Below are 24,360 nucleotides of genomic sequence, written 5' to 3' on the forward strand. Positions count from 1 at the left end.
TACAGAGGAAGTGTATGATTCCAGTACCTATATAATGCACATTTGTCACCGATATTGTTGCTTACGGCCACACCACCCTGAATAAGCCCGACCTCGTCTGATCTCGGAAGCCAAGCACGGTTGGGCCTGGTTAGTACTTGAATGGGAGACCGCTTGGGAATACCAGGTACCTTAAGCTTTTTCTCTTCTCTCTACCACCTGCATGTCTTTTGTTGCAACGTCTGATCACCCTGTGACACATGAGGAAGTTGGTCATCTTCAGCTTCTGCTGCTTTGTTGGCAGACACGAAGTGATCTGAGAGTCTCATGTTCAGCTGGAGAAAATTATCACGTCAGGGAAGAAGATGATTTGCCCGCTACACATCAGCCTTTCTCGGCAATTATCTGGTTGCATAGAGGAACCGTATGATTCCAGTACCTATATAATGCACATTTGTCACCGATGTTGTTGCTTATGGCCACACCACCCTGAATAAGCCCAACCTCGTCTGATCTCGGAAGCCAAGCAGGGTTGGGCCTGGTTAGTACTTGAATGGGAGACCGCTTGGGAATACCAGGTGCCTTAAGCTTTTTCTCTTCTCTCTACCACCTGCATGTCTTTTGTTGCAACGTCTGATCACCCTGTGACACATGAGGAAGTTGGCCATCTTCAGCTGCTGCTGCTTTGTTGGAAGACACGAAGTGATCTGAGAGTCTCAGTTTCAGCTAAAGAGAATAATCACTTCAGGGAAGAAGATGTGCCCACTACAGATCAGCCTTTCTCAGCAATTATCTGGTTACATAGAGGAACCGTATGATTCCTGTACTTATATAATGCACATTTGTCAGACACATTGTTGCTTACGGCCACACCACCCTGAACATGCCCGACCTCGTCTGATCTCGGAAGCCAAGCAGGGTTGAGCCTCCTTAGTACTTGGATGGGAGACAGCTTGGGAATACCAGGTGCTGTAAGCTTTTTCTCTTCTCTCTACCACCTGCATGTCTTTTGTTGCAACGTCTGATCACCCTGTGACACATGAGGAAGTTGGTCATCTTCAGCTGCTGCTGCTTTGTTGGCTGACACGAAGTGATCTGAGAGTCTCAGTTTCAGTTGCAGAGAATGATCACATCAGAGAAGATGATTTGCCCGCTACACATCAGCCTTTCTCGGCAATTATCTGGTTGCATAGAGGAACCGTAGTTGGCAGACACGAAGTGATCTGAGAGTCTCAGTTTCAGCTGCAGAGAATAATCACGTCAGGGAAGAAGATGTGCCCACTACACATCAGCCTTTCTCGGAAATGATCTGGTTGCATAGAGGAACCGTATGATTCCAGTACCTATATAATGCACATTTGTCAGAGACATTGTTGCTTACGGCCACACCACCCTGAACATGCCCGACCTCGTCTGATCTCGGAAGCCAAGGAGGGTTGGGCCTAGTTAGTACTTGGATGGAAGACCTCTTGGGAATACCAGGTGCTTTAAGCTTTTTCTCTTCTCTCTACCACCTGCATGTCTTTTGTTGCAACGTCTGATCACCCTATGACACATGAGGAAGTTGGTCATCTTCAGCAGCTGCTGCTGCTTTGTTGGCAGACACGAAGTGATCTGAGAGTCTCAGTTTCAGTTGCAGAGAATGATCACATCAGAGAAGATTATTTGCCCGCTACACATCAGCCTTTCTCGGCAATTATCTGGTTGCATAGAGGAACCGTATGATTCCAGTACCTATATAATGCACATTTGTCAGAGACATTGTTGCTTACGGCCACACCACCCTGAAGAAGCCTGACCTCGTCTGATCTCGGACGCCAAGCAGGGTTGTACCTGGTTAGTACTTGGATGGGAGACAGCTTGGGAGTACCAGGTGCTGTAAGCTTTTTCTCTTCTCTCTACCACCTGCATGTGTTTTGTTGCAACGTCTGATCACCCTGTGACACGTGAAGAAGTTGGTCATCTTCAGCTGCTGCTGCTTTGTTGATAGACACGAGGTGATCTGAGAGTCTCAGTTTCAGCTGAAGAGAATAATCACATCAAGGAGGAAGATGAGCCCACTACAAGTCAGCCTTTTTCGGCAATTATCTGGTTACACAGAGGAAGTGTATGATTCCAGTACCTATATAATGCACATTTGTCAGAGACATTGTTGCTTACGGCCACACCACCCTGAATAAGCCCGACCTCGTCTGATCTCCGACGCCAAGCAGGGTTGTACCTGGTTAGTACTTGGATAGGAGACAGCTTGGGAATACCAGGTGCTGTAAGCTTTTTCTCTTCTCTCTACCACCTGCATGTCTTTTGTTGCAACGTCTGATCACCCTGTGACACGTGAAGAAGTTGGTCATCTTCAGCTGCTGCTGCTTTGTTGATAGACACGAGGTGATCTGAGAGTCTCAGTTTCAGTTGCAGAGAATGATCACATCAGAGAAGATGATTTGTCCGCTACACATCAGCCTTTCTCGGCAATTATCTGGTTGCATAGAGGAACCGTATGATTCCAGTACCTATATAATGCACATTTGTCAGAGACATTGTTGCTTACGGCCACACCACCCTGAATAAGCCCGACCTCGTCTGATCTCGGACGCCAAGCAGGGTTGTACCTGGTTAGTACTTGGATAGGAGTCAGCTTGGGAATACCAGGTGCTGTAAGCTTTTTCTCTTCTCTCTACCACCTGCATGTCTTTTGTTGCAACGTCTGATCAACCTGTGACACATGAGGAAGTTGGTCATCTTCAGCTTCTGCTGCTTTGTTGGCAGACACGAAGTGATCTGAGAGTCTCATGTTCAGCTGGAGAAAATTATCACGTCAGGGAAGAAGATGATTTGCCCGCTACACATCAGCCTTTCTCGGCAATTATCTGGTTGCATAGAGGAACCGTATGATTCCAGTACCTATATAATGCACATTTGTCAGAGACATTGTTGCTTACGGCCACACCACCCTGAATAAGCCCGACCTCGTCTGATCTCGGACGCCAAGCAGGGTTGTACCTGGTTAGTACTTGGATAGGAGACAGCTTGGGAATACCAGGTGCTGTAAGCTTTTTCTCTTCTCTCTACCACCTGCATGTCTTTTGTTGCAACGTCTGATCACCCTGTGACACGTGAAGAAGTTGGTCATCTTCAGCTGCTGCTGCTTTGTTGATAGACACGAGGTGATCTGAGAGTCTCAGTTTCAGTTGCAGAGAATGATCACATCAGAGAAGATGATTTGTCCGCTACACATCAGCCTTTCTCGGCAATTATCTGGTTGCATAGAGGAACCGTATGATTCCAGTACCTATATAATGCACATTTGTCAGAGACGTTGTTGCTTACGGCCACACCACCCTGAATAAGCCCGACCTCGTCTGATCTCGGACGCCAAGCAGGGTTGTACCTGGTTAGTACTTGGATAGGAGTCAGCTTGGGAATACCAGGTGCTGTAAGCTTTTTCTCTTCTCTCTACCACCTGCATGTCTTTTGTTGCAACGTCTGATCACCCTGTGACACGTGAAGAAGTTGGTCATCTTCAGCTGCTGCTGCTTTGTTGATAGACACGAGGTGATCTGAGAGTCTCAGTTTCAGCTCCAGAGAATAATCACATCAAGGAGGAAGATGAACCCACTACAAGTCAGCCTTTTTCGGCAATTATCTGGTTATACAGAGGAAGTGTATGATTCCAGTACCTATATAATGCACATTTGTCACCGATATTGTTGCTTACGGCCACACCACCCTGAATAAGCCCGACCTCGTCTGATCTCGGAAGCCAAGCACGGTTGGGCCTGGTTAGTACTTGAATGGGAGACCGCTTGGGAATACCAGGTACCTTAAGCTTTTTCTCTTCTCTCTACCACCTGCATGTCTTTTGTTGCAACGTCTGATCACCCTGTGACACATGAGGAAGTTGGTCATCTTCAGCTTCTGCTGCTTTGTTGGCAGACACGAAGTGATCTGAGAGTCTCATGTTCAGCTGGAGAAAATTATCACGTCAGGGAAGAAGATGATTTGCCCGCTACACATCAGCCTTTCTCGGCAATTATCTGGTTGCATAGAGGAACCGTATGATTCCAGTACCTATATAATGCACATTTGTCACCGATGTTGTTGCTTATGGCCACACCACCCTGAATAAGCCCAACCTCGTCTGATCTCGGAAGCCAAGCAGGGTTGGGCCTGGTTAGTACTTGAATGGGAGACCGCTTGGGAATACCAGGTGCCTTAAGCTTTTTCTCTTCTCTCTACCACCTGCATGTCTTTTGTTGCAACGTCTGATCACCCTGTGACACATGAGGAAGTTGGCCATCTTCAGCTGCTGCTGCTTTGTTGGAAGACACGAAGTGATCTGAGAGTCTCAGTTTCAGCTAAAGAGAATAATCACTTCAGGGAAGAAGATGTGCCCACTACAGATCAGCCTTTCTCAGCAATTATCTGGTTACATAGAGGAACCGTATGATTCCTGTACTTATATAATGCACATTTGTCAGACACATTGTTGCTTACGGCCACACCACCCTGAACATGCCCGACCTCGTCTGATCTCGGAAGCCAAGCAGGGTTGAGCCTCCTTAGTACTTGGATGGGAGACAGCTTGGGAATACCAGGTGCTGTAAGCTTTTTCTCTTCTCTCTACCACCTGCATGTGTTTTGTTGCAACGTCTGATCACCCTGTGACACATGAGGAAGTTGGTCATCTTCAGCTGCTGCTGCTTTGTTGGCTGACACGAAGTGATCTGAGAGTCTCAGTTTCAGTTGCAGAGAATGATCACATCAGAGAAGATGATTTGCCCGCTACACATCAGCCTTTCTCGGCAATTATCTGGTTGCATAGAGGAACCGTAGTTGGCAGACACGAAGTGATCTGAGAGTCTCAGTTTCAGCTGCAGAGAATAATCACGTCAGGGAAGAAGATGTGCCCACTACACATCAGCCTTTCTCGGAAATGATCTGGTTGCATAGAGGAACCGTATGATTCCAGTACCTATATAATGCACATTTGTCAGAGACATTGTTGCTTACGGCCACACCACCCTGAACATGCCCGACCTCGTCTGATCTCGGAAGCCAAGGAGGGTTGGGCCTAGTTAGTACTTGGATGGAAGACCTCTTGGGAATACCAGGTGCTTTAAGCTTTTTCTCTTCTCTCTACCACCTGCATGTCTTTTGTTGCAACGTCTGATCACCCTATGACACATGAGGAAGTTGGTCATCTTCAGCAGCTGCTGCTGCTTTGTTGGCAGACACGAAGTGATCTGAGAGTCTCAGTTTCAGTTGCAGAGAATGATCACATCAGAGAAGATTATTTGCCCGCTACACATCAGCCTTTCTCGGCAATTATCTGGTTGCATAGAGGAACCGTATGATTCCAGTACCTATATAATGCACATTTGTCAGAGACATTGTTGCTTACGGCCACACCACCCTGAAGAAGCCTGACCTCGTCTGATCTCGGACGCCAAGCAGGGTTGTACCTGGTTAGTACTTGGATGGGAGACAGCTTGGGAGTACCAGGTGCTGTAAGCTTTTTCTCTTCTCTCTACCACCTGCATGTGTTTTGTTGCAACGTCTGATCACCCTGTGACACGTGAAGAAGTTGGTCATCTTCAGCTGCTGCTGCTTTGTTGATAGACACGAGGTGATCTGAGAGTCTCAGTTTCAGCTGAAGAGAATAATCACATCAAGGAGGAAGATGAGCCCACTACAAGTCAGCCTTTTTCGGCAATTATCTGGTTACACAGAGGAAGTGTATGATTCCAGTACCTATATAATGCACATTTGTCACCGATATTGTTGCTTACGGCCACACCACCCTGAATAAGCCCGACCTCGTCTGATCTCGGAAGCCAAGCAGGGTTGGGCCTGGTTAGTACTTTAATGGGAGACTGCTTGGGAATACCAGGTGCTGTAAGCGTTTTCTCTTCTCTCTACAACCTGCATGTCTTTTGTTGCAACGTCTGATCACCCTGTGACACATGAGGAAGTTGGTCATCTTCAGCTGTTGCTGCTTTGTTGGAAGACACAAAGTGATCTGAGAGTCTCAGTTTCAGCTGAAGAGAATAATCACGTCAGGGAAGAAGATGTGCCCACTACACATCAGCCTTTCTCAGCAATTATCTGGTTACATAGAGGAACCGTATGATTCCTGTACTTATATAATGCACATTTGTCACAGACATTGTTGCTTACGGCCACACCACCCTGAATATGCCTGACCTCGTCTGATCTCGGAAGCCAAGCAGAGTTGGGCCTGGTTAGCACTTGGGTGGGAGACCGCTTGAAAATACCAGGTGCTGTAAGCTTTTTCTCTTCTCTCTACCACCTGCATGTCTTTTTTTGCAACGTCTGATCACCCTGTGACACATGAGGAAGTTGGTCATCTTCAGCTGCTGCTGCTTTGTTGGCAGACACAGAGTGATCTGAGAGTCTCAGTTTCAGCTGCAGAGAATAATCACATCAGGGAAGAATATGTGCCCACTACAAGTCAGCCTTTCTCGGCAATTATCTGGTTTCATAGAGGAAGTGTATGATTCCAGTACCTATATAATGCACATTTGTCACAGAAATTGTTCCTTACGGCCACACCACCCTGAATAAGCCTGACCTCGTCTGATCTCGGAAGCCGAGGAGGGTTGGGCCTGGTTAGTACTTTAATGGGAGACTGCTTGGGAATACCAGGTGCTGTAAGCGTTTTCTCTTCTCTCTACAACCTACATGTCTTTTGTTGCAACGTCTGATCACCCTGTGACACATGAGGTATTTGGTCATCTTCAGCTGCGGCTGCTTTGTTGGCAAACACGAAGTGATCTGAGAGTCTCAGTTTCAACTGAAGAGAATAATGACGTCAGGGAAGAAGATGTGCCGACTACACATCAGCCTTTCTCAGCAATTATCTGGTTACATAGAGGAACCGTATGATTCCTGTACTTATATAATGCACATTTGTCAGACACATTGTTGCTTACGGCCACACCACCCTGAACATGCCCGACCTCGTCTGATCTCGGAAGCCAAGCAGGGTTGAGCCTCCTTAGTACTTGGATGGGAGACAGCTTGGGAATACCAGGTGCTGTAAGCTTTTTCTCTTCTCTCTACCACCTGCATGTCTTTTGTTGCAACGTCTGATCACCCTGTGACACGTGAAGAAGTTAGTCATCTTCAGCTGCTGCTGCTTTGTTGATAGACACGAGGTGATCTGAGAGTCTCAGTTTCAGCTGCAGAGAATAATCACATCAAGGAGGAAGATGAACCCACTACAAGTCAGCCTTTTTCGGCAATTATCTAGTTATACAGAGGAAGTGTATGATTCCAGTACCTATATAATGCACATTTGTCACCAATATTGTTGCTTACGGCCACACCACCCTGAATAAGCCCGACCTCGTCTGATCTCGGAAGCCAAGCAGTGTTGGGCCTGGTTAGTACTTTAATGGGAGACTGCTTGGGAATACCAGGTTCTGTAAGCGTTTTCTCTTCTCTCTACAACCTGCATGTCTTTTGTTGCAACGTCTGATCACCCTGTGACACATGAGGAAGTTGGTCATCTTCAGCAGCTGCTGCTTTGTTGGCAGACACGAAGTGATCTGAGAGTCTCAGTTTCAGCTGCAGAGAATAATCACATCAGGGAAGAAGATGTTTCCATAACAAGTCAGCCTTTCTCTGCAATTATCTGGTTACATAGAGGAAGTGTATGATTCCAGTACCTATATAATGCACATTTGTCACAGAAATTGTTCCTTACGGCCACACCACCCTGAATAAGCCCGACCTCGTCTGATCTCGGAAGCCAAGGAGGGTTGGGCCTGGTTAGTACTTTAATGGGAGACTGCTTGGGAATACCAGGGGCTGTAAGCGTTTTCTCTTCTCTCTACAACCTGCATGTCTTTTGTTGCAACGTCTGATCACCCTGTGACACATGAGGAAGTTGGTCATCTTCAGCAGCTGCTGCTTTGTTGGCAGACACGAAGTGATCTGAGAGTCTCAGTTTCAGCTGCAGAGAATAATCACATCAAGGAGGAAGATGAACCCACTACAAGTCAGCCTTTCTCGGCAATTATCTGGTTTCATAGAGCAAGTGTATGATTCCAGTACCTATATAATTCACATTTGTAACAGATATTGTCGCTTACCGCCACACCACCCTGAATAAGCCCCACCTTGTCTTATCTCGGAAGCCAAGCAGGGTTGGGTCTGGTTTGTACTTCAATGGGAGACTGCTTGGGAATACCAGGTGCTGTAAGCTGTTTCTCTTCTCTCTACCACCTGCATGTGTTTTGTTGCAACGTCTGATCACCCTGTGACACATGAGGAAGTTGGTCATCTTCAGCTGCTGCTGCTTTGTTGGCAGACACGAAGTGATCTGAGAGTCTCAGTTTCAGCTGAAGAGAATGATCACATCAGAGAAGATGATATGCCCACTACACATCAGCCTTTCTCGGCAATTATCTGGTTTCATAGAGGAAGTGTATGATTCCAGTACCTATATAATTCACATTTGTAACAAATATATTTGCTTACCGCCACACCACCCTGAATAAGCCCCACCTTGTCTTATCTCGGAAGCCAAGTAGGGTTGGGCCTGTTTAGTACTTAGATGGGAGACTGCTTGGGATTACCAGGTGCTGTAAGCTTTTTGTCTTCTCTTGACCACCTGCATGTCTTTTGTTGCAACGTCTGATCACCCTGTGACACATGAGGAAGTTGGTCATCTTCAGCTCCTGCTGCTTTGTTGGCAGACATGAGGTAATCTGAGAGTCTCAGTTTCAGCTGGAGAGAATAATCACATCAGAGAAGAAGATGTGCCCACTACAGATCAGCCTTTCTCAGCAATTATCTGGTTACATAGAGGAACCGTATGATTCCTGTACTTATATAATGCACATTTGTCAGACACATTGTTGCTTACGGCCACACCACCCTGAACATGCCCGACCTCGTCTGATCTCGGAAGCCAAGCAGGGTTGAGCCTCCTTAGTACTTGGATGGGAGACAGCTTGGGAATACCAGGTGCTGTAAGCTTTTTCTCTTCTCTCTACCACCTGCATGTCTTTTGTTGCAACGTCTGATCACCCTGTGACACATGAGGAAGTTGGTCATCTTCAGCTGCGGCTGCTTTGTTGGCTGACACGAAGTGATCTGAGAGTCTCAGTTTAAGTTGCAGAGAATGATCACATCAGAGAAGATGATTTGCCCGCTACACATCAGCCTTTCTCGGCAATTATCTGGTTGCATAGAGGAACCGTAGTTGGCAGACACGAAGTGATCTGAGAGTCTCAGTTTCAGCTGCAGAGAATAATCACGTCAGGGAAGAAGATGTGCCCACTACACATCAGCCTTTCTCAGCAATTATCTGGTTACATAGAGGAACCGTATGATTCCTGTACTTATATAATGCACATTTGTCAGACACATTGTTGCTTACGGCCACACCACCCTGAACATGCCCGACCTCGTCTGATCTCGGAAGCCAAGCAGGGTTGAGCCTCCTTAGTACTTGGATGGGAGACAGCTTGGGAATACCAGGTGCTGTAAGCTTTTTCTCTTCTCTCTACCACCTGCATGTCTTTTGTTGCAACGTCTGATCACCCTGTGACACATGAGGAAGTTGGTCATCTTCAGCTGCGGCTGCTTTGTTGGCTGACACGAAGTGATCTGAGAGTCTCAGTTTAAGTTGCAGAGAATGATCACATCAGAGAAGATGATTTGCCCGCTACACATCAGCCTTTCTCGGCAATTATCTGGTTGCATAGAGGAACCGTAGTTGGCAGACACGAAGTGATCTGAGAGTCTCAGTTTCAGCTGCAGAGAATAATCACGTCAGGGAAGAAGATGTGCCCACTACACATCAGCCTTTCTCAGCAATTATCTGGTTACATAGAGGAACCGTATGATTCCAGTACCTATATAATGCACATTTGTCAGAGACGTTGTTGCTTACGGCCACACCACCCTGAATAAGCCCGACCTCGTCTGATCTCGGACGCCAAGCAGGGTTGTACCTGGTTAGTACTTGGATGGGAGACAGCTTGGGAATACCAGGTGCTGTAAGCTTTTTCTCTTCTCTCTACCACCTGCATGTCTTTTGTTGCAACGTCTGATCACCCTGTGACACGTGAAGAAGTTGGTCATCTTCAGCTGCTGCTGCTTTGTTGATAGACACGAGGTGATCTGAGAGTCTCAGTTTCAGCTCCAGAGAATAATCACATCAAGGAGGAAGATGAACCCACTACAAGTCAGCCTTTTTCGGCAATTATCTGGTTATACAGAGGAAGTGTATGATTCCAGTACCTATATAATGCACATTTGTCACCGATATTGTTGCTTACGGCCACACCACCCTGAATAAGCCCGACCTCGTCTGATCTCGGAAGCCAAGCACGGTTGGGCCTGGTTAGTACTTGAATGGGAGACCGCTTGGGAATACCAGGTACCTTAAGCTTTTTCTCTTCTCTCTACCACCTGCATGTCTTTTGTTGCAACGTCTGATCACCCTGTGACACATGAGGAAGTTGGTCATCTTCAGCTTCTGCTGCTTTGTTGGCAGACACGAAGTGATCTGAGAGTCTCATGTTCAGCTGGAGAAAATTATCACGTCAGGGAAGAAGATTATTTGCCCGCTACACATCAGCCTGTCTCGGCAATTATCTGGTTGCATAGAGGAACCGTATGATTCCAGTACCTATATAATGCACATTTGTCACCGATGTTGTTGCTTACGGCCACACCACCCTGAATAAGCCCAACCTCGTCTGATCTCGGAAGCCAAGCAGGGTTGGGCCTGGTTAGTACTTGAATGGGAGACCGCTTGGGAATACCAGGTGCCTTAAGCTTTTTCTCTTCTCTCTACCACCTGCATGTCTTTTGTTGCAACGTCTGATCACCCTGTGACACATGAGGAAGTTGGCCATCTTCAGCTGCTGCTGCTTTGTTGGAAGACACGAAGTGATCTGAGAGTCTCAGTTTCAGCTAAAGAGAATAATCACTTCAGGGAAGAAGATGTGCCCACTACAGATCAGCCTTTCTCAGCAATTATCTGGTTACATAGAGGAACCGTATGATTCCTGTACTTATATAATGCACATTTGTCAGACACATTGTTGCTTACGGCCACACCACCCTGAACATGCCCGACCTCGTCTGATCTCGGAAGCCAAGCAGGGTTGAGCCTCCTTAGTACTTGGATGGGAGACAGCTTGGGAATACCAGGTGCTGTAAGCTTTTTCTCTTCTCTCTACCACCTGCATGTCTTTTGTTGCAACGTCTGATCACCCTGTGACACATGAGGAAGTTGGTCATCTTCAGCTTCTGCTGCTTTGTTGGCTGACACGAAGTGATCTGAGAGTCTCAGTTTCAGTTGCAGAGAATGATCACATCAGAGAAGATGATTTGCCCGCTACACATCAGCCTTTCTCGGCAATTATCTGGTTGCATAGAGGAACCGTAGTTGGCAGACACGAAGTGATCTGAGAGTCTCAGTTTCAGCTGCAGAGAATAATCACGTCAGGGAAGAAGATGTGCCCACTACACATCAGCCTTTCTCGGAAATGATCTGGTTGCATAGAGGAACCGTATGATTCCAGTACCTATATAATGCACATTTGTCAGAGACATTGTTGCTTACGGCCACACCACCCTGAACATGCCCGACCTCGTCTGATCTCGGAAGCCAAGGAGGGTTGGGCCTAGTTAGTACTTGGATGGAAGACCTCTTGGGAATACCAGGTGCTTTAAGCTTTTTCTCTTCTCTCTACCACCTGCATGTCTTTTGTTGCAACGTCTGATCACCCTATGACACATGAGGAAGTTGGTCATCTTCAGCAGCTGCTGCTGCTTTGTTGGCAGACACGAAGTGATCTGAGAGTCTCAGTTTCAGTTGCAGAGAATGATCACATCAGAGAAGATTATTTGCCCACTACACATCAGCCTTTCTCGGCAATTATCTGGTTGCATAGAGGAACCGTATGATTCCAGTACCTATATAATGCACATTTGTCAGAGACATTGTTGCTTACCGCCACACCACCCTGAAGAAGCCTGACCTCGTCTGATCTCGGACGCCAAGCAGGGTTGTACCTGGTTAGTACTTGGATGGGAGACAGCTTGGGAGTACCAGGTGCTGTAAGCTTTTTCTCTTCTCTCTACCACCTGCATGTGTTTTGTTGCAACGTCTGATCACCCTGTGACACATGAGGAAGTTGGTCATCTTCAGCTGTTGCTGCTTTGTTGGAAGACACGAAGTGATCTGAGAGTCTCAGTTTCAGCTGAAGAGAATAATCACGTCAGGGAAGAAGATGTGCCCACTACACATCAGCCTTTCTCAGCAATTATCTGGTTACATAGAGGAACCGTATGATTCCTGTACTTATATAATGCACATTTGTCACAGACATTGTTGCTTACGGCCACACCACCCTGAATATGCCTGACCTCGTCTGATCTCGGAAGCCAAGCAGAGTTGGGCCTGGTTAGTACTTGGGTGGGAGACCGCTTGAAAATACCAGGTGCTGTAAGCTTTTTCTCTTCTCTCTACCACCTGCATGTCTTTTTTTGCAACGTCTGATCACCCTGTGACACATGAGGAAGTTGGTCATCTTCAGCTGCTGCTGCTTTGTTGGCAGACACAGAGTGATCTGAGAGTCTCAGTTTCAGCTGCAGAGAATAATCACATCAGGGAAGAATATGTGCCCACTACAAGTCAGCCTTTCTCGGCAATTATCTGGTTTCATAGAGGAAGTGTATGATTCCAGTACCTATATAATGCACATTTGTCACAGAAATTGTTCCTTACGGCCACACCACCCTGAATAAGCCTGACCTCGTCTGATCTCGGAAGCCGAGGAGGGTTGGGCCTGGTTAGTACTTGGATGGTAGACTCTCTGGGAATGCCAGGTGCTGTAAGCTTTTTGTCTTCTCTCTACCACCTGCATGTCTTTTGTTGCAACGTCTGATCACCCTGTGACACATGAGGAAGTTGGTCATCTTCAGCTACTGCTGCTTTGTTGGCAGACACAAAGTGATCTGAGAGTCTCAGTTTCAGCTGCAGAGAATAATCACGTCAGGGAAGAAGATGTGCCCACTACACATCAGCCTTTCTCGGAAATGATCTGGTTGCATAGAGGAACCGTATGATTCCAGTACCTATATAATGCACATTTGTCAGAGACATTGTTGCTTACGGCCACACCACCCTGAACATGCTCGACCTCGTCTGATCTCGGAAGCCAAGGAGGTTTGGGCCTGGTTAGTACTTGGATAGGAGACCTCTTGGGAATACCAGGTGTGGTAAGCTTTTTCTCTTCTCTCTACCACCTGCATGTCTTTTGTTGCAACGTCTGATCACCCTGTGACACATGAGGAAGTTGGTCATCTTCAGCAGCTGCTGCTGCTTTGTTGGCAGACACGAAGTGATCTGAGAGTCTCAGTTTAAGTTGCAGAGAATGATCACATCAGGGAAGAAGATATGCCCATAACAAGTGAGCCTTTCTCGGAAATTATCTGGTTACATAGAGGAAGTGTATGATTCCAGTACTTATATAATGCACATTTGTCACAGTTATTGTTGCTTACGGCCACACCACCCTGAATATACCCGACCTCGTCTGATCTCGGAAGCCAAGCACGTTTGAGCCTGGTTAGTACTTGGATGGTAGACTGCTTGGGAATACCAGGTGCTGTAAGCGTTTTCTCTTCTCTCTACAACCTGCATGTCTTTTGTTGCAACGTCTGATCACCCTGTGACACATGAGGAAGTTGGTGATCTTCAGCTGCTGCTGCTTTGTTGGCAGACACCAAGTGATCTGAGAGTCTCAGTTTCAGCTGCAGAGAATAATCACATCAGGGAAGAAGATGTGCCCATAACAAGTCAGCCTTTCTCTGCAATTATCTGGTTACATAGAGGAAGTGTATGATTCCAGTACCTATATAATGCACATTTGTCACAGAAATTGTTCCTTACGGCCACACCACCCTGAATATGCCCGACCTCGTCTGATCTCGGAAGCCAAGGAGGGTTGGGCCTGGTTAGTACTTTAATGGGAGACTGCTTGGGAATACCAGGTGCTGTAAGCGTTTTCTCTTCTCTCAACAACCTGCATGTCTTTTGTTGCAACGTCTGATCTCCCTGTGACACATGAGGAAGTTGGTCATCTTCAGCTGCTGCTGCTTTGTTGGCAGACACGAAGTGATCTGAGAGTCTCAGTTTCAGCTGAAGAGAATAATCACGTCAGGGAAGAAGATGTGCCCACTACACATCAGCCTTTCTCAGCAATTATCTGGTTACATAGAGGAACCGTATGATTCCTGTACTTATATAATGCACATTTGTCACAGACATTGTTGCTTACGGCCACACCACCCTCAATATGCCTGACCTCGTCTTATCTCGGAAGCCAAGAAGAGTTGGGCCTGGTTAGTACTTTGGTGGGAGACCGCTTGAAAATACCAGGTGCTGTAAGCTTTTTCTCTTCTCTCTACAACCTGCATGTCTTTTTTTGCAACGTCTGATCACCCTGTGACACATGAGGAAGTTGGTCATCTTCAGCTGCTGCTGCTTTGTTGGCAGACACAAAGTGATCTGAGAGTCTCAGTTTCAGCTGCAGAGAATAATCACGTCAGGGAAGAAGATGTGCCCACTACACATCAGCCTTTCTCGGAAATGATCTGGTTGCATAGAGGAACCGTATGATTCCAGTACCTATATAATGCACATTTGTCAGAGACATTGTTGCTTACGGCCACACCACCCTGAACATGCTCGACCTCGTCTGATCTCGGAAGCCAAGGAGGTTTGGGCCTGGTTAGTACTTGGATAGGAGACCTCTTGGGAATACCAGGTGTGGTAAGCTTTTTCTCTTCTCTCTACCACCTGCATGTCTTTTGTTGCAACGTCTGATCACCCTGTGACACATGAGGAAGTTGGTCATCTTCAGCAGCTGCTGCTGCTTTGTTGGCAGACACGAAGTGATCTGAGAGTCTCAGTTTAAGTTGCAGAGAATGATCACATCAGGGAAGAAGATATGCCCATAACAAGTGAGCCTTTCTCGGAAATTATCTGGTTACATAGAGGAAGTGTATGATTCCAGTACTTATATAATGCACATTTGTCACAGTTATTGTTGCTTACGGCCACACCACCCTGAATATACCCGACCTCGTCTGATCTCGGAAGCCAAGCACGTTTGAGCCTGGTTAGTACTTGGATGGTAGACTGCTTGGGAATACCAGGTGCTGTAAGCGTTTTCTCTTCTCTCTACAACCTGCATGTCTTTTGTTGCAACGTCTGATCACCCTGTGACACATGAGGAAGTTAGTGATCTTCAGCTGCTGCTGCTTTGTTGGCAGACACCAAGTGATCTGAGAGTCTCAGTTTCAGCTGCAGAGAATAATCACATCAGGGAAGAAGATGTGCCCATAACAAGTCAGCCTTTCTCTGCAATTATCTGGTTACATAGAGGAAGTGTATGATTCCAGTACCTATATAATGCACATTTGTCACAGAAATTGTTCCTTACGGCCACACCACCCTGAATATGCCCGACCTCGTCTGATCTCGGAAGCCAAGGAGGGTTGGGCCTGGTTAGTACTTTAATGGGAGACTGCTTGGGAATACCAGGTGCTGTAAGCGTTTTCTCTTCTCTCAACAACCTGCATGTCTTTTGTTGCAACGTCTGATCTCCCTGTGACACATGAGGAAGTTGGTCATCTTCAGCTGCTGCTGCTTTGTTGGCAGACACGAAGTGATCTGAGAGTCTCAGTTTCAGCTGCAGAGAATAATCACATCAGGGAAGAAGATGTGCCCATAACAAGTCAGCCTTTCTCTGCAATTATCTGGTTACATAGAGGAACCGTATGATTCCTGTACTTATATAATGCACATTTGTCAGACACATTGTTGCTTACGGCCACACCACCCTGAACATGCCTGATCTCGTAAGCCAAGCAGGGTTGAGCCTCCTTAGTACTTGGATGGGAGACTGCTTGGGAATACCAGGTGCTGTAAGCTTTTTCTCTTCTCTCTACCACCTGCATGTCTTTTGTTGCAACGTCTGATCACCCTGTGACACATGAGGAAGTTGGTCATCTTCAGCTGCTGCTGCTTTGTTGGCTGACACGAAGTGATCTGAGAGTCTCAGTTTAAGTTGCAGAGAATGATCACATCAGAGAAGATGATTTGCCCGCTACACATCAGCCTTTCTCGGCAATTATCTGGTTGCATAGAGGAACCGTATGATTCCAGTACCTATATAATGCACATTTGTCAGAGACATTGTTGCTTACGGCCACACCACCCTGAATAAGCCCGACCTCGTCTGATCTCGGACGCCAAGCAGGGTTGTACCTGGTTAGTACTTGGATGGGAGACAGCTTGGGAATACCAGGTGCTGTAAGCTTTTTCTCTTCTCTCTACCACCTGCATGTCTTTTGTTGCAACGTCTGATCACCCTGTGACTCGTGAAGAAGTTAGTCATCTTCAGCTGCTGCTGCTTTGTTGATAGACACGAGGTGATCTGAGAGTCTCAGTTTCAGCTGCAGAGAATAATCACATCAAGGAGGAAGATGAACCCACTACAAGTCAGCCTTTTTCGGCAATTATCTGGTTATACAGAGGAAGTGTATGATTCCAGTACCTATATAATGCACAATTGTCACCGATATTTTTGCTTACGGCCACACCACCCTGAATAAGCCCGACCTCGTCTGATCTCGGAAGCCAAGCACGGTTGGGCCTGGTTAGTACTTGAATGGGAGACCGCTTGGGAATACCAGGTACCTTAAGCTTTTTCTCTTCTCTCTACCACCTGCATGTCTTTTGTTGCAACGTCTGATCACCCTGTGACACATGAGGAAGATGGTCATCTTCAGCTTCTGCTGCTTTGTTGGCAGACACGAAGTGATCTGAGAGTCTCATGTTCAGCTGGAGAAAATTATCACGTCAGGGAAGAAGATGTGCCCACTACAGATCAGCCTTTCTCAGCAATTATCTGGTTACATAGAGGAACCGTATGATTCCTGTACTTATATAATGCACATTTGTCAGACACATTGTTGCTTACGGCCACACCACCCTGAACATGCCTGATCTCGTAAGCCAAGCAGGGTTGAGCCTCCTTAGTACTTGGATGGGAGACTGCTTGGGAATACCAGGTGCTGTAAGCTTTTTCTCTTCTCTCTACCACCTGCATGTCTTTTGTTGCAACGTCTGATCACCCTGTGACACATGAGGAAGTTGGTCATCTTCAGCTGCTGCTGCTTTGTTGGCTGACACGAAGTGATCTGAGAGTCTCAGTTTAAGTTGCAGAGAATGATCACATCAGAGAAGATGATTTGCCCGCTACACATCAGCCTTTCTCGGCAATTATCTGGTTGCATAGAGGAACCGTATGATTCCAGTACCTATATAATGCACATTTGTCAGAGACATTGTTGCTTACGGCCACACCACCCTGAATAAGCCCGACCTCATCTGATCTCGGACGCCAAGCAGGGTTGTACCTGGTTAGTACTTGGATGGGACACAGCTTGGGAATACCAGGCGCTGTAAGCTTTTTCTCTTCTCTCTACCACCTGCATGTCTTTTGTTGCAACGTCTGATCACCCTGTGACACGTGAAGAAGTTAGTCATCTTCAGCTGCTGCTGCTTTGTTGATAGACACGAGGTGATCTGAGAGTCTCAGTTTCAGCTGCAGAGAATAATCACATCAAGGAGGAAGATGAACCCACTACAAGTCAGCCTTTTTCGGCAATTATCTGGTTATACAGAGGAAGTGTATGATTCCAGTACCTATATAATGCACATTTTTCACCAATATTGTTGCTTATGGCCACACCACCCTGAATAAGCCCAACCTCGTCTGATCTCGGAAGCCAAGCAGGGTTGGGCCTGGTTAGTACTTGAATGGGAGACTGCTTGGGAATACCAGGTGCCTTAAGCTTTTTCTCTTCTCTCTACCACCTGCATGTCTTTTGTTGCAACGTCTGATCACCCTGTGACACATGAGGAAGTTGGTCATCTTCATTTTCTGCTGCTTTGTTGGCAGACACGAAGTGATCTGAGAGTCTCAGTTTCAGCTGAAGAGAATAATCACATCAAGGAGGAAGATGAACCCACTACAAGTCAGCCTTTTTCGGCAATTATCTGGTTACACAGAGGAAGTGTATGATTCCAGTACCTATATAATGCACAATTGTCACCGATATTTTTGCTTACGGCCACACCACCCTGAATAAGCCCGACCTCGTCTGATCTCGGAAGCCAAGCACGGTTGGGCCTGGTTAGTACTTGAATGGGAGACCGCTTGGGAATACCAGGTACCTTAAGCTTTTTCTCTTCTCTCTACCACCTGCATGTCTTTTGTTGCAACGTCTGATCACCCTGTGACACATGAGGAAGTTGGTCATCTTCAGCTTCTGCTGCTTTGTTGGCAGACACGAAGTGATCTGAGAGTCTCATGTTCAGCTGGAGAAAATTATCACGTCAGGGAAGAAGATGTGCCCACTACAGATCAGCCTTTCTCAGCAATTATCTGGTTACATAGAGGAACCGTATGATTCCTGTACTTATATAATGCACATTTGTCAGACACATTGTTGCTTACGGCCACACCACCCTGAACATGCCTGATCTCGTAAGCCAAGCAGGGTTGAGCCTCCTTAGTACTTGGATGGGAGACTGCTTGGGAATACCAGGTGCTGTAAGCTTTTTCTCTTCTCTCTACCACCTGCATGTCTTTTGTTGCAACGTCTGATCACCCTGTGACACATGAGGAAGTTGGTCATCTTCAGCTGCTGCTGCTTTGTTGGCTGACACGAAGTGATCTGAGAGTCTCAGTTTAAGTTGCAGAGAATGATCACATCAGAGAAGATGATTTGCCCGCTACACATCAGCCTTTCTCGGCAATTATCTGGTTGCATAGAGGAACCGTATGATTCCTGTACCTATATAATGCACATTTGTCAGAGACATTGTTGCTTACGGCCACACCACCCTGAACATGCCCGACCTCGTCTGATCTCGGAAGCCAAGGAGGGTTGGGCCTGGTTAGTACTTAAATGGGAGACCGCTTGGGAATACCAGGAGCTGTAAGCTTTTTGTCTTCTCTCGACCACCTGCATGTCTTTTGTTGCAACGTCTGATCACCCTGTGACACATGACGAAGTTGGTCATCTTCAGCTGCTGCTGCTTTGTTGGCAGACACGAAGTGATCTGAGAGTCTCAGTTTCAGCTGCAGAGAATAATCACATCAGGGAAGAAGATGTGCCCATAACAAGTCAGCCTTTCTCTGCAATTATCTGGTTACATAGAGGAATTGTATGATTCCAGTACCTATATAATGCACATTTGTCACAGAAATTGTTCCTTACGGCCACACCACCCTGAATAAGCCCGACCTCGTCTGATCTCGGAAGCCAAGGAGGGTTGGGCCTGGTTAGTACTTTAATGGGAGACTGCTTGGGAATACCAGGTTCTGTAAGCGTTTTCTCTTCTCTCTACAACCTGCATGTCTTTTGTTGCAACGTCTGATCACCCTGTGACACATGAGGAAGTTGGTCATCTTCAGCTGCTGCTGCTTTGTTGGCAGACACGAAGTGATCTGAGAGTCTCAGTTTCAGCTGCAGAGAATAATCACATCAGGGAAGAAGATGTTTCCATAACAAGTCAGCCTTTCTCTGCAATTATCTGGTTACATAGAGGAAGTGTATGATTCCAGTACCTATATAATGCACATTTGTCACAGAAATTGTTCCTTACGGCCACACCACCCTGAATAAGCCCGACCTCGTCTGATCTTGGAAGCCAAGGAGGGTTGGGCCTGGTTAGTACTTTAATGGGAGACTGCTTGGGAATACCAGGTGCTGTAAGCGTTTTCTCTTCTCTCTACAACCTGCATGTCTTTTGTTGCAACGTCTGATCACCCTGTGACACATGAGGAAGTTGGTCATCTTCAGCAGCTGCTGCTTTGTTGGCAGACACGAAGTGATCTGAGAGTCTCAGTTTCAGCTGAAGAGAATGATCACATCAGAGAAGATGATATGCCCACTACACATCAGCCTTTCTCGGCAATTATCTGGTTTCATAGAGCAAGTGTATGATTCCAGTACCTATATAATTCACATTTGTAACAGATATTGTCGCTTACCGCCACACCACCCTGAATAAGCCCCACCTTGTCTTATCTCGGAAGCCAAGCAGGGTTGGGTCTGGTTTGTACTTCAATGGGAGACTGCTTGGGAATACCAGGTGCTGTAAGCTGTTTCTCTTCTCTCTACCACCTGCATGTGTTTTGTTGCAACGTCTGATCACCCTGTGACACATGAGGAAGTTGGTCATCTTCAGCTGCTGCTGCTTTGTTGGCAGACACGAAGTGATCTAAGAGTCTCAGTTTCAGCTGAAGAGAATGATCACATCAGAGAAGATGATATGCCCACTACACATCAGCCTTTCTCGGCAATTATCTGGTTTCATAGAGGAAGTGTATGATTCCAGTACCTATATAATTCACATTTGTAACAAATATATTTGCTTACCGCCACACCACCCTGAATAAGCCCCACCTTGTCTTATCTCGGAAGCCAAGTAGGGTTGGGCCTGGTTAGTACTTAGATGGGAGACTGCTTGGGATTACCAGGTGCTGTAAGCTTTTTGTCTTCTCTCGACCACCTGCATGTCTTTTGTTGCAACGTCTGATCACCCTGTGACACATGAGGAAGTTGGTCATCTTCAGCTCCTGCTGCTTTGTTGGCAGACATGAGGTAATCTGAGAGTCTCAGTTTCAGCTGGAGAGAATAATCACATCAGAGAAGAAGATGTGCCCACTACAAGTCAGCTTTTCTCTGCAATTATTTGGTTGCATAGAGGAACCGTATGATTCCAGTACCTATATAATGCACATTTGTCACAGACATTGTCGCTTACGGCCAAACCACCCTGAATAAGCCCGACCTCGTCTGATCTCGGAAGCCAAGCAGGTTTAGGCCTGCTTAGTACTTGATGGGAGACTGCTTGGGAATACCAGGTGCTGTAAGCTTTTTCTCTTCTCTCTACCACCTACATGTCTTTTGTTGCAACGTCTGATCACCCTGTGACACGTGAAGAAGCTGGTCATCTTCAGCTGCTGCTGCTTTGTTGATAGACACGAGGTGATCTGAGAGTCTCAGTTTCAGCTCCAGAGAATAATCACATCAAGGAGGAAGATGAACCCACTATAAGTCAGCCTTTCTCGGCAATTATCTGGTTATACAGAGGAAGTGTATGATTCCAGTACCTATATAATGCACATTTGTCACCGATATTGTTGCTTACGGCCACACCACCCTGAATAAGCCCGACCTCGTCTGATCTCGGAAGCCAAGCAGGGTTGGGCCTCCTTAGTACTTGGATGGGAGACAGCTTGGGAATACCAGGTGCTGTAAGCTTTATCTCTTCTCTCTACCACCTGCATGTCTTTTGTTGCAACGTCTGATCACCCTGTGACACGTGAAGAAGTTGGTCATCTTCAGCTGCTGCTGCTTTGTTGGCTGACACGAAGTGATCTGAGAGTCTCAGTTTCAGTTGCAGATAATGATCACATCAGAGAAGATGATTTGCCCGCTACACATCAGCCTTTCTCGGCAATTATCTGGTTGCATAGAGGAACCGTATGATTCCATTACCTATATAATGCACATTTGTCAGAGACATTGTTGCTTACGGCCACACCACCCTGAATAAGCCCGACCTCGTCTGATCTCGGACGCCAAGCAGGGTTGTACCTGGTTAGTACTTGGATGGGAGACAGCTTGGGAATACCAGTTGCTGTACGCTTTTTCTCTTCTCTCTACCACCTGCATGTCTTTTGTTGCAACGTCTGATCACCCTGTGACACGTGAAGAAGTTAGTCATCTTCAGCTGCTGCTGCTTTGTTGATAGACACGAGGTGATCTGAGAGTCTCAGTTTCAGCTCCAGAGAATAATCACATCAAGGAGGAAGATGAACCCACTACAAGTCAGCCTTTTTCGGCAATTATCTGGTTATACAGAGGAAGTGTATGATTCCAGTACCTATATAATGCACATTTGTCACCGATATTGTTGCTTACGGCCACACCACCCTGAATAAGCCCGACCTCGTCTGATCTCGGAAGCCAAGCACGGTTGGGCCTGGTTAGTACTTGAATGGGAGACCGCTTGGGAATACCAGGTACCTTAAGCTTTTTCTCTTCTCTCTACCACCTGCATGTCTTTTGTTGCAACGTCTGATCACCCTGTGACACATGAGGAAGTTGGTCATCTTCAGCTTCTGCTGCTTTGTTGGCAGACACGAAGTGATCTGAGAGTCTCATGTTCAGCTGGAGAAAATTATCACGTCAGGGAAGAAGATGATTTGCCCGCTACACATCAGCCTTTCTCGGCAATTATCTGGTTGCATAGAGGAACCGTATGATTCCAGTACCTATATAATGCACATTTGTCAGAGACATTGTTGCTTACGGCCACACCACCCTGAATAAGCCCGACCTCGTCTGATCTCGGAAGCCAAGCAGGGTTGTACCTGGTTAGTACTTGGATAGGAGACAGCTTGGGAATACCAGGTGCTGTAAGCTTTTTCTCTTCTCTCTACCACCTGCATGTCTTTTGTTGCAACGTCTGATCACCCTGTGACACGTGAAGAAGTTGGTCATCTTCAGCTGCTGCTGCTTTGTTGATAGACACGAGGTGATCTGAGAGTCTCAGTTTCAGTTGCAGAGAATGATCACATCAGAGAAGATGATTTGTCCGCTACACATCAGCCTTTCTCTGCAATTATCTGGTTGCATAGAGGAACCGTATGATTCCAGTACCTATATAATGCACATTTGTCAGAGACATTGTTGCTTACGGCCACACCACCCTGAATAAGCCCGACCTCGTCTGATCTCGGACGCCAAGCAGGGTTGTACCTGGTTAGTACTTGGATAGGAGTCAGCTTGGGAATACCAGGTGCTGTAAGCTTTTTCTCTTCTCTCTACCACCTGCATGTCTTTTGTTGCAACGTCTGATCACCCTGTGACACATGAGGAAGTTGGTCATCTTCAGCTGCTGCTGCTGCTTTGTTGGCAGACATGAAGTGATCTGAGAGTCTCAGTTTCAGCTCCAGAGAATAATCACATCAAGGAGGAAGATGAACCCACTACAAGTCAGCCTTTTTCGGCAATTATCTGGTTATACAGAGGAAGTGTATGATTCCAGTACCTATATAATGCACATTTGTCACCGATATTGTTGCTTACGGCCACACCACCCTGAATAAGCCCGACCTCGTCTGATCTCGGAAGCCAAGCACGGTTGGGCCTGGTTAGTACTTGAATGGGAGACCGCTTGGGAATACCAGGTACCTTAAGCTTTTTCTCTTCTCTCTACCACCTGCATGTCTTTTGTTGCAACGTCTGATCACCCTGTGACACATGAGGAAGTTGGTCATCTTCAGCTTCTGCTGCTTTGTTGGCAGACACGAAGTGATCTGAGAGTCTCATGTTCAGCTGGAGAAAATTATCACGTCAGGGAAGAAGATGATTTGCCCGCTACACATCAGCCTTTCTCGGCAATTATCTGGTTGCATAGAGGAACCGTATGATTCCAGTACCTATATAATGCACATTTGTCAGAGACATTGTTGCTTACGGCCACACCACCCTGAATAAGCCCGACCTCGTCTGATCTCGGACGCCAAGCAGGGTTGTACCTGGTTAGTACTTGGATAGGAGACAGCTTGGGAATACCAGGTGCTGTAAGCTTTTTCTCTTCTCTCTACCACCTGCATGTCTTTTGTTGCAACGTCTGATCACCCTGTGACACGTGAAGAAGTTGGTCATCTTCAGCTGCTGCTGCTTTGTTGATAGACACGAGGTGATCTGAGAGTCTCAGTTTCAGCTCCAGAGAATAATCACATCAAGGAGGAAGATGAATCCACTACAAGTCAGCCTTTTTCGGCAATTATCTGGTTATACAGAGGAAGTGTATGATTCCAGTACCTATATAATGCACATTTGTCACCGATATTGTTGCTTACGGCCACACCACCCTGAATAAGCCCAACCTCGTCTGATCTCGGAAGCCAAGCAGGGTTGGGCCTGGTTAGTACTTGAATGGGAGACCGCTTGGGAATACCAGGTGCTGTAAGCTTTTTCTCTTCTCTCTACCACCTGCATGTCTTTTGTTGCAACGTCTGATCACCCTGTGACACATGAGGAAGTTGGCCATCTTCAGCTGCTGCTGCTTTGTTGGAAGACACGAAGTGATCTGAGAGTCTCAGTTTCAGCTAAAGAGAATAATCACTTCAGGGAAGAAGATGTGCCCACTACAGATCAGCCTTTCTCAGCAATTATCTGGTTACATAGAGGAACCGTATGATTCCTGTACTTATATAATGCACATTTGTC

The 24,360-nt window shown here is 46.6% G+C and overlaps 1 non-coding gene and 53 pseudogenes across 1 annotated transcript; all 54 read left to right on the forward strand.

Annotated features, from left to right (window-relative positions):
• The first annotated feature begins 59 nt into the window (after positions 1-59).
• Positions 60-178, forward strand: LOC140320379 (5S ribosomal RNA; annotated as a pseudogene).
• A 272-nt stretch (positions 179-450) lies between these two features.
• On the forward strand, positions 451-569 carry LOC140305661 (5S ribosomal RNA; annotated as a pseudogene).
• Positions 570-838: 269 nt separating this feature from the next.
• Positions 839-957, forward strand: LOC140292941 (5S ribosomal RNA; annotated as a pseudogene).
• A 397-nt stretch (positions 958-1,354) lies between these two features.
• Positions 1,355-1,473, forward strand: LOC140282120 (5S ribosomal RNA; annotated as a pseudogene).
• Positions 1,474-1,745: 272 nt separating this feature from the next.
• LOC140295025 (5S ribosomal RNA) lies at positions 1,746-1,864 on the forward strand (annotated as a pseudogene).
• Positions 1,865-2,133: 269 nt separating this feature from the next.
• Positions 2,134-2,252, forward strand: LOC140294741 (5S ribosomal RNA; annotated as a pseudogene).
• A 269-nt stretch (positions 2,253-2,521) lies between these two features.
• On the forward strand, positions 2,522-2,640 carry LOC140292133 (5S ribosomal RNA; annotated as a pseudogene).
• Positions 2,641-2,912: 272 nt separating this feature from the next.
• LOC140289922 (5S ribosomal RNA) lies at positions 2,913-3,031 on the forward strand (annotated as a pseudogene).
• Positions 3,032-3,300: 269 nt separating this feature from the next.
• LOC140292134 (5S ribosomal RNA) lies at positions 3,301-3,419 on the forward strand (annotated as a pseudogene).
• A 269-nt stretch (positions 3,420-3,688) lies between these two features.
• Positions 3,689-3,807, forward strand: LOC140320390 (5S ribosomal RNA; annotated as a pseudogene).
• Positions 3,808-4,079: 272 nt separating this feature from the next.
• LOC140305667 (5S ribosomal RNA) lies at positions 4,080-4,198 on the forward strand (annotated as a pseudogene).
• Positions 4,199-4,467: 269 nt separating this feature from the next.
• On the forward strand, positions 4,468-4,586 carry LOC140292942 (5S ribosomal RNA; annotated as a pseudogene).
• A 397-nt stretch (positions 4,587-4,983) lies between these two features.
• On the forward strand, positions 4,984-5,102 carry LOC140282126 (5S ribosomal RNA; annotated as a pseudogene).
• Positions 5,103-5,374: 272 nt separating this feature from the next.
• Positions 5,375-5,493, forward strand: LOC140295026 (5S ribosomal RNA; annotated as a pseudogene).
• A 269-nt stretch (positions 5,494-5,762) lies between these two features.
• Positions 5,763-5,881, forward strand: LOC140299156 (5S ribosomal RNA; annotated as a pseudogene).
• Positions 5,882-6,150: 269 nt separating this feature from the next.
• Positions 6,151-6,269, forward strand: LOC140285713 (5S ribosomal RNA; annotated as a pseudogene).
• Positions 6,270-6,538: 269 nt separating this feature from the next.
• LOC140295644 (5S ribosomal RNA) lies at positions 6,539-6,657 on the forward strand (annotated as a pseudogene).
• A 269-nt stretch (positions 6,658-6,926) lies between these two features.
• On the forward strand, positions 6,927-7,045 carry LOC140292943 (5S ribosomal RNA; annotated as a pseudogene).
• A 269-nt stretch (positions 7,046-7,314) lies between these two features.
• Positions 7,315-7,433, forward strand: LOC140288658 (5S ribosomal RNA; annotated as a pseudogene).
• Positions 7,434-7,702: 269 nt separating this feature from the next.
• Positions 7,703-7,821, forward strand: LOC140291861 (5S ribosomal RNA; annotated as a pseudogene).
• A 1,045-nt stretch (positions 7,822-8,866) lies between these two features.
• On the forward strand, positions 8,867-8,985 carry LOC140292945 (5S ribosomal RNA; annotated as a pseudogene).
• A 397-nt stretch (positions 8,986-9,382) lies between these two features.
• Positions 9,383-9,501, forward strand: LOC140292947 (5S ribosomal RNA; annotated as a pseudogene).
• Positions 9,502-9,898: 397 nt separating this feature from the next.
• On the forward strand, positions 9,899-10,017 carry LOC140290379 (5S ribosomal RNA; annotated as a pseudogene).
• A 269-nt stretch (positions 10,018-10,286) lies between these two features.
• On the forward strand, positions 10,287-10,405 carry LOC140320401 (5S ribosomal RNA; annotated as a pseudogene).
• Positions 10,406-10,677: 272 nt separating this feature from the next.
• Positions 10,678-10,796, forward strand: LOC140311905 (5S ribosomal RNA; annotated as a pseudogene).
• A 269-nt stretch (positions 10,797-11,065) lies between these two features.
• LOC140292948 (5S ribosomal RNA) lies at positions 11,066-11,184 on the forward strand (annotated as a pseudogene).
• Positions 11,185-11,581: 397 nt separating this feature from the next.
• Positions 11,582-11,700, forward strand: LOC140282138 (5S ribosomal RNA; annotated as a pseudogene).
• A 272-nt stretch (positions 11,701-11,972) lies between these two features.
• On the forward strand, positions 11,973-12,091 carry LOC140296858 (5S ribosomal RNA; annotated as a pseudogene).
• Positions 12,092-12,360: 269 nt separating this feature from the next.
• LOC140301103 (5S ribosomal RNA) lies at positions 12,361-12,479 on the forward strand (annotated as a pseudogene).
• A 269-nt stretch (positions 12,480-12,748) lies between these two features.
• Positions 12,749-12,867, forward strand: LOC140296133 (5S ribosomal RNA; annotated as a pseudogene).
• A 269-nt stretch (positions 12,868-13,136) lies between these two features.
• Positions 13,137-13,255, forward strand: LOC140292324 (5S ribosomal RNA; annotated as a pseudogene).
• Positions 13,256-13,527: 272 nt separating this feature from the next.
• Positions 13,528-13,646, forward strand: LOC140289682 (5S ribosomal RNA; annotated as a pseudogene).
• Positions 13,647-13,915: 269 nt separating this feature from the next.
• Positions 13,916-14,034, forward strand: LOC140275307 (5S ribosomal RNA; annotated as a pseudogene).
• Positions 14,035-14,303: 269 nt separating this feature from the next.
• LOC140294715 (5S ribosomal RNA) lies at positions 14,304-14,422 on the forward strand (annotated as a pseudogene).
• Positions 14,423-14,691: 269 nt separating this feature from the next.
• LOC140292326 (5S ribosomal RNA) lies at positions 14,692-14,810 on the forward strand (annotated as a pseudogene).
• A 272-nt stretch (positions 14,811-15,082) lies between these two features.
• Positions 15,083-15,201, forward strand: LOC140289683 (5S ribosomal RNA; annotated as a pseudogene).
• Positions 15,202-15,470: 269 nt separating this feature from the next.
• Positions 15,471-15,589, forward strand: LOC140275314 (5S ribosomal RNA; annotated as a pseudogene).
• Positions 15,590-16,236: 647 nt separating this feature from the next.
• On the forward strand, positions 16,237-16,355 carry LOC140290380 (5S ribosomal RNA; annotated as a pseudogene).
• A 269-nt stretch (positions 16,356-16,624) lies between these two features.
• On the forward strand, positions 16,625-16,743 carry LOC140320412 (5S ribosomal RNA; annotated as a pseudogene).
• A 647-nt stretch (positions 16,744-17,390) lies between these two features.
• LOC140291278 (5S ribosomal RNA) lies at positions 17,391-17,509 on the forward strand (annotated as a pseudogene).
• A 269-nt stretch (positions 17,510-17,778) lies between these two features.
• On the forward strand, positions 17,779-17,897 carry LOC140274680 (5S ribosomal RNA; annotated as a pseudogene).
• Positions 17,898-18,166: 269 nt separating this feature from the next.
• Positions 18,167-18,285, forward strand: LOC140320423 (5S ribosomal RNA; annotated as a pseudogene).
• Positions 18,286-18,932: 647 nt separating this feature from the next.
• LOC140300577 (5S ribosomal RNA) lies at positions 18,933-19,051 on the forward strand (annotated as a pseudogene).
• A 269-nt stretch (positions 19,052-19,320) lies between these two features.
• LOC140293729 (5S ribosomal RNA) lies at positions 19,321-19,439 on the forward strand (annotated as a pseudogene).
• A 269-nt stretch (positions 19,440-19,708) lies between these two features.
• Positions 19,709-19,827, forward strand: LOC140292278 (5S ribosomal RNA; annotated as a pseudogene).
• Positions 19,828-20,872: 1,045 nt separating this feature from the next.
• LOC140294409 (5S ribosomal RNA) lies at positions 20,873-20,990 on the forward strand (annotated as a pseudogene).
• Positions 20,991-21,259: 269 nt separating this feature from the next.
• Positions 21,260-21,378, forward strand: LOC140289853 (5S ribosomal RNA; annotated as a pseudogene).
• A 269-nt stretch (positions 21,379-21,647) lies between these two features.
• On the forward strand, positions 21,648-21,766 carry LOC140296681 (5S ribosomal RNA; annotated as a pseudogene).
• Positions 21,767-22,035: 269 nt separating this feature from the next.
• On the forward strand, positions 22,036-22,154 carry LOC140320445 (5S ribosomal RNA; annotated as a pseudogene).
• A 272-nt stretch (positions 22,155-22,426) lies between these two features.
• LOC140277485 (5S ribosomal RNA) lies at positions 22,427-22,545 on the forward strand (annotated as a pseudogene).
• Positions 22,546-22,814: 269 nt separating this feature from the next.
• Positions 22,815-22,933, forward strand: LOC140292135 (5S ribosomal RNA; annotated as a pseudogene).
• A 272-nt stretch (positions 22,934-23,205) lies between these two features.
• On the forward strand, positions 23,206-23,324 carry LOC140320456 (5S ribosomal RNA; annotated as a pseudogene).
• A 272-nt stretch (positions 23,325-23,596) lies between these two features.
• LOC140289923 (5S ribosomal RNA) lies at positions 23,597-23,715 on the forward strand (annotated as a pseudogene).
• A 269-nt stretch (positions 23,716-23,984) lies between these two features.
• On the forward strand, positions 23,985-24,103 carry LOC140299085 (5S ribosomal RNA). The gene has a single exon (XR_011914668.1). It is a non-coding gene; the product is annotated as a 5S ribosomal RNA (ribosomal RNA).
• Positions 24,104-24,360: the final 257 nt, after the last annotated feature.

The sequence above is a fragment of the Leuresthes tenuis genome, unplaced genomic scaffold (assembly GCF_036924035.1).
Source record: "Leuresthes tenuis unplaced genomic scaffold, fLeuTen1.0.hap1 SCAF_1, whole genome shotgun sequence".
Lineage (NCBI taxonomy): Eukaryota > Metazoa > Chordata > Actinopteri > Atheriniformes > Atherinopsidae > Leuresthes > Leuresthes tenuis.